This window comes from Polypterus senegalus, chromosome 1 (genome assembly GCF_016835505.1).
Source record: "Polypterus senegalus isolate Bchr_013 chromosome 1, ASM1683550v1, whole genome shotgun sequence".
Lineage (NCBI taxonomy): Eukaryota > Metazoa > Chordata > Cladistia > Polypteriformes > Polypteridae > Polypterus > Polypterus senegalus.
Window position 1 is genome coordinate 286,119,731 of NC_053154.1, and position 6,756 is coordinate 286,126,486.

The 6,756-nt window shown below is 40.4% G+C and overlaps 1 pseudogene; it reads left to right on the top strand.

Moving 5' to 3' along the window:
• Positions 1-589: 589 nt before the first annotated feature.
• On the top strand, positions 590-1,290 carry LOC120515275 (annotated as a pseudogene).
• Positions 1,291-6,756: the final 5,466 nt, after the last annotated feature.

The window sequence follows — 6,756 nt, forward strand, 5'->3', positions numbered from 1 at the left end:
CAAAGTGCGGCAGAGGAATTGAGGTAATTATGACCGGAACCGGAAGTTACATCATCGGGCTTGTGACCGGAAGTGACGTCCTTGTGCTCAGGACCAAAAGTGGTCTTGTCTGGACTGGAAGTGATGTCACGGGCTCGTGACCAGAAGGGGTTTCATGGAGGTGAGGCAGAATTTCCCACAATGGGTCTGAAGTGGAAAGAGAGAAAGGATTAGTGCACCTTGCCCCCCTCTGGTCTTGCTTGGAATTACCTTCCTTCAAGCCCTTTAGCTGCCTCCCATGCGCACGTGTGTGACAATAGAAACAAGCTTCCTCCAAGCTTTTCTCCTGCATTTGTGCAGAGTCAGTTGTCAAACAGCTCATTCACCATTTATTTCCATTCAGGACATCTTCAGGGGTGACGTCACCTTGTCTGATGTCCTCCTTGGTTCAGTCGAGCCAGCACTTCTTTGGTCTTCCATGCAGCCATTTGTCACAGGAACTTAATCCTATGGCAGTCCTGGTTACCCAATTGTTGTTGCTCACAACTACGTGACCTGTCATTGAAGTCATGATCCATGCATCTTCTAATTGATCGGTACTGTTCCCATGATGTTGTGGATGTCATCATTCATGACATGGTCAAACCAGGCCAGGCCAGTTGGCCAGCATTCAACCCTGCTTACATTGCCAGCCTCCACCAAGCATGAGCAAACACTCCACACACATGGAGAATGTGAATGCTATGGTGAGTCCTTGGCTTCACTTGGTTCACCATCTACTGACAAAAGCTGCTGGTTCAATAAAAAGGACAAGCTTGGGCTGGATTTTCCAACTCTTCCTTATCTGATTTATCTGAAGATTATTCAGACCAATACTAATTTGCGGTACATCACTCACAAACACAACATTTGTTTTAAAACCGAAGATAAAAGCATCAGAGTAGTTCAGCTAGATAACAAACTAATGGATTTCCACAAAGGTTTTGTGATTCTGTGCTATAATCCCAAATATGATAAAGGAGACCTGGATGTCTAGAAACCTTCCCAAACATTTTGAAGCTATTTTCCAGCTTTCTTGGAGAGAGGAAGTGGTTGGCTGGAGAAAAGCTCACATTTGTTGAATTCATCCTGTATGAGCTTTTGGATCAGCATGTTATGTTTGAACCAACTTGCTTAAAAGATTTCAAAAGAAAAGAATTTCTTTGTTGATTTGAAGCACTGGATATGATTGCTGCCTACATGAGATCCAAAAATTTTATGGAGCACCAAGTGAACAATAAGATGACATCCTGGGGTAATAAGAAACCTTAAAGTTCTCTATTGAGAAAGTGCTGATATGTTGGCAGTCAACAGAGTTGGATGTTGGTATTCTCATTCAACCCTTGCCAGTTTGTATAATGTAACACAATGTGAACCATAACATATGAGTATGGACTTTAATCTGGAGTCTCCACCCGACTTTAATAATCTAGTATGCTTTACAAATGTACTGGATAATCCAAAGCATAACCGAAAAGATAAGGAGAGAGATTAGGAAGTCTTAGAAGAAACCCTGGCAGTTCCATGGACGCCAGTCCTTCAATACAGAAATAGGGGTGATGAGGCATGGAGGATTGGCAGAGGGTCTGAACACCTCCTGGTCAATATACAGCACAGTGCAAGTTTAGGAAAACTGAGGCCATACTTTCATCATAATAGTAAGGACTGGTGAGAGATCAAGTTTAATACACCAACATGAGGCGGTAGGTGGCAGCATAAGACTCTCAAGTGGAATGGTTTTGCCCTTTAAGCAGTTCAACCTCAAAACTATCTAAAAGACATAACCAACTGAGGGCTACAGAAGGCTTTGGGGTACAGTGGTCGCAAAGACAGATAGAAGGCAAAGTGGCTTGGACTCCATAAAATTATATAAAACTAGCCATCCCCCGCGGCTTTGCCTGCATAGTAGTGAATTAGGACAAACTTTTAAAGTCAATAAACAAATAAACAGGTATCGCTAGCTAAGCAGAGGCAAGGTCTGCTCCAAAACATGGCGAGAGATCGAGGGATTTGAACGGGGGCTGGCACCTGAGTAAGGAGGGCCCCGCCTAGCGCCCCACTCCTGACGTCACAATTCCCCCACCCCTCGGCCCATAGCCTCTGTCTTGGATTAGCGAGAATATATTGCTCCTGCAATCGAATAATGATTCTTAGTGCGATAAGAGAAGTCGCAAAATCAACTGGAATGTTCAAACAAATTTTAGAAAAAAGCCTGATCTAAATCTATTTAGTAGTTCTCTCATTCTCTAGCTAAGCGGATGTAAGATACGCCCCAAGGCTGGCACATAAGTGAGGAGAGCCCTGCCACCTTCCCCTTGGCTTGCTGCATGTCTCTCGGATTCGTGCAAATAAATCAGTACTGTAAGTGAACTACGATAGCTTGATGAGAGAGGTCACAAAACCAACCATGAATGTTGAAGCAAATTATAGAAAAAAGCCTGATCTAAATCCATTAAGTAGTTCTCTTGTGAAAAGCAGAGAGACAGACAGACGTTGGATTTTATATAGAGAGAGATTTGAGGGAATAGTCCCGTTCCCCATAAGTGATTCTAGAGCTTGGCTGGATGTGAACCCAGGAGTGGATATTAAGCAGCCATGGGCTTGCTAAGACTAATGTAGGGGAGAAGAAAGTCTAACAAGAGAAAGAGAAGTCAGGATCAAGAAAGAGAGAGAGAGTGATGAGTTTGGCATTTAGCTTTCTGAAATTTGGTAAGATTCGTTTTTAGATTTTTTTGGGCTTGTTTACACTTTTAATCATTCTTTAAATGTCATTTTGGTTTTGTTTTCATGTGGTTACCTCCATTTTGTGATGCTTTTTGCATGGCAGTGATGATGTTATTTATGCTTTTCATAGCTGTTGCCATCCACGTGACGCAGAGATCATGTGACAAATTGCATCACTGATGACTTCTTTGGTTTGGATTTTTTTTTGCCTTTTGGACTACTTTCCAATGTTTCTCTAGTGTAGTGAAGCCAAAGCAGATTCAGAGAAGAGTTTAGTGTTAGAACTTTGCTTTTTCTAATAATTTTGTCTTGGGTTTTATTATTTAGTAATGTTTTTGGGGCAAGATTCACACTGAATTATCAGTGGGGGAAGCTATGACACCATGCAGCCTAACATGCAATCTCTTCCCACAAGAGACACACTGTGCTGAAGCTAAAAGTCCAATATATGGATTAAATAAACAATTCACAGCACAAAACACATATATTATTATTTACAAAGACCAACCTCCCACATACGGTACCACAACAAAGACACAGTAAGTTTTTAATACGCACAAACACTATTCCAAAGTACAATGTAGTTTACCTGTTGAAGTTTGATGATAGTGACATATGGAAAAATGGCACAACCATCTTAAAAAATGAAAACCTACTGTATTACAGGAATCTGTGATGTAGATCTGTGGTGGAAGGAGTGTGCTTCATGTGACAACAACTTGGCACAGAAAAGTCACACAATGAAATGAAAAAGATACATCCTAAAAAGAACTGTAATCCCTTGTGCGCTGATGAAGTTGTATTCCAAAAACATGAACAAAAAATGTGACACTACACCTTTGATAAGCAAACTCAAAAAAAGGCATTAACGGGTGTCCTCCCAGCAGCCCCTGCACAGCAGGTTGATGCATTATGGTGGCACAGTGATCCCACGGCCTGATGGTAGATGGAGTCTATCAAAGTATTGCTGCTGCAATTTTATTTCTCTAACAGTCTCCCAGTATTTTGAGCTCTTTCCTGTACCTCAATTAATAAATTTCTCCTGGGATTTTATAAAACTGCATGTATTTGAGTATGAAATTTGTATACCTAAAACAGGAAAATGCATATGACAAAATAAAACCTGCCATCCACACATTTGTACGTAATTTACTCTTTATAAATCGCAATCATCTTGTAAATGTGCTTACATAAGCACACCCCTGAACCAACCATATATGGATCATGTTAATCTGCCTTCTACATGTGCATCTGTGTGGCTGGGTGCTTTCATTGGCTGGTTAGCGCAGCTTCTCATGACGCATCAAGACGCAGACACTTGCATTTGAGGAGTCCTGTGGCACTCTCCAAAACTGAGGGCACCAAAAGCATGTGATGAATTTTGCAGAAACCCCGTTGTGCTCTCAGGATCAGGGAAAGGCGTAAGGCACCAGCATGTGAGTGGATGGCCAGTATCACCTGGCACATGTAATGACGTGGTTTGCTGTTACAGTGAATACTATAGGCCATATTAAACACTAAGGTTAAAATAAGTGAATCATTGCTTGACTATTGAGTCAATTTCATCTTGGCTTCACAGATGACTTGTGTGCTAATGGAAATCAACTGCTTATGGAAAACAAAGCAGCTTCATTCTCACTAGGTGCCCTTTGTGGAATTTTATTATGCTCATGAATATTTATTTTCAATTAATTTTGCTATATTAATTCTGTTTATATGGCTGTTACTTCACAGTTTATCTGCACAATGCTAGCTCCTGCCAGGTGTGCAAACGTGGCATTTGTCAGATTGAAAACGTTGTCTCAAAGTTTATAATGACACAAGCCATTGTTTGGGATAAGGTGGGCAGAAATCTGCTTACCTCTAACTAGATCTTTGCTAGAGGTTAAAGGTTGAAACAACGTATATTTTAAAATAACAGGCTAGCATTTTGGTTAATTGTATAGTGTGAAATAAATAGTCTCGACACACAAAAAAAAGGTTTGGGGCAGCCAACCACATACTTGAAGCCTGGCTGAAAAAAGTTGCACAGATGTGTACAAAAGTGCGTCCAAAACAGAACTGAAGTTATAGAGGAAGCTGTCTTGTATTTAAGGTAGGCAGGTGGAAATCATGTCATTGAGACCCGGAATTGGCAGTGATGTTCTTGGGCCCAAAACCGGAAGTGACATCATCGGGCCTGAATCAGGCAGAATTTCCTGTGCCTGATCTGCAGAGATTAAAGAGGAAGGTTTAATGCACCCCGTCACTCCCTGGCCTGGCGTGGAATGACCTTCTTTTGGTTCATTTAGCTGCTGCCCATGCGCATGTGTGTGACAAAAGGTAAGCAATTCATGACAGTAATTAATCAAGGACATGACATAGATTATCCATTGCCTCATGTTCTTATACTATAAGGTGGGGAATTTCGAAAATAGAAAAGGGTTAATTAGTCATTCCTCTAATTAACGAATGTTGCATTTCAAACTGTAAAGGATTCAGATGTATTCTGTTTTTGTTTTAAGTATGCTTCAACCAGCCAGTAAGCCATGTATGATGTAAGGGGAATTGGATATGAGAGGAGGGACTTGAAGTCTTTATTCTGACAACTCAAAACTCACAAGATTTACTCGAGACTTACCATTGATAGGCCTTGCAACCATCAATGTATTATAATAAAATACTGATAAATGATAATTGTCTAATGTGGCTCTTTTTATCTTATTGCAATATGAGTTCAGTCAATTGCCTCAATTATTTTAGGAAAGCAGAACTGCTACAAATTGCCTTTTTATGTTGCCAAAAACGAGGCATGTGTTATGTATGTGTCGATGGTTTTCAGTACAGCCAGCATGATGAAGATGAAGCCTGGCTGAAATATTCCTGTCCTGTCTGCCAGTTCTCTGAGAAATGACAAAAGTTGGCCAATATTAGTTAGCAAGAAATATAAAAAGGCCTTGAGTTTGAATAAACAGCATTGACTCTCTTAAAGGGAACTAAAATAAAGTCCATACATCATATTTTTCACTTTTGAAGTTTAATACGTTTCTCACATCAACACACATTCTAATAACAGTTCAGTGATATGATTTGTTTTGTGTGTGGGTCGTCATTTAGGTGGTGGACTGCATTTCTCTGCTTGATCAAGGGTGTCATCATTTTCCTCTTTCTCTCAAATGCTGCATACACATGGGTCAGAGTTTCCAAAAAAGTCTGCCATCTTATCTTAAATGACCTTTCAGCTTTTCCCACCTGGGCACATCTTCTGTTATAACAAAGAGAGGCACACAGACAGACAGAGCCAGAGGGGCTAAGAGATGAGTCTGCTAGTAGGGATTCAAACAAAGCTGGTCAGAAAACAAGTCTCTATTTGCTTCTATGCTGTTTTTAACCCTCACTTATGTTTTTACAATAAATGCGCCATTTTTGAATGTGTTGTAATATCTGGCCTCCTTGGCATTCTTCTGGTGTGGTGGGTTCCCACAATGGCTACCTCCTGTTGTTGGCAGCGTTATATTACTTGCTGTATGACAAGAGGCTTCTTACATTTTTGTGGTATACCCACACACGCTCATTTTTGGGGAGAAAATCTTAAGTAAAACCATTGAAAAACTATTAATAAAATTGCTTTTAAATCTACTAGGATTAAATACATCTGGTTTATATCAAATAAAGTCTTGTAGGACAGGCGGTTGTTTTGACACTGAGGCTGGAGAAGAAGTTAGTCCAGTGAGTCTGGAAAGTGTCACAATTTAGCTAGAGCTCTGCTTTTGCCTCTTATCATTTTTTCTTTAATTTGTTCTTCCCTTCTTTAAGTTTTTTTTTTCTTTGTTATTGTAATTGTTTCCATTTAAGAAATGAATCTGAAGTGGCGGGTCGCCCAGTTACTACTGATTCCTCAGTGGGAGGCCTCATAAGAGGGCTGCTCATATTTTGCTGAAGCATCGCTTGCTTGCTTTCATCATGCTAGTGGCCAACCTTGCAAGTTTTTACAGTTTTCAAATTTCTAACTTTGTAGTTTTTCTCCTCTTGGTT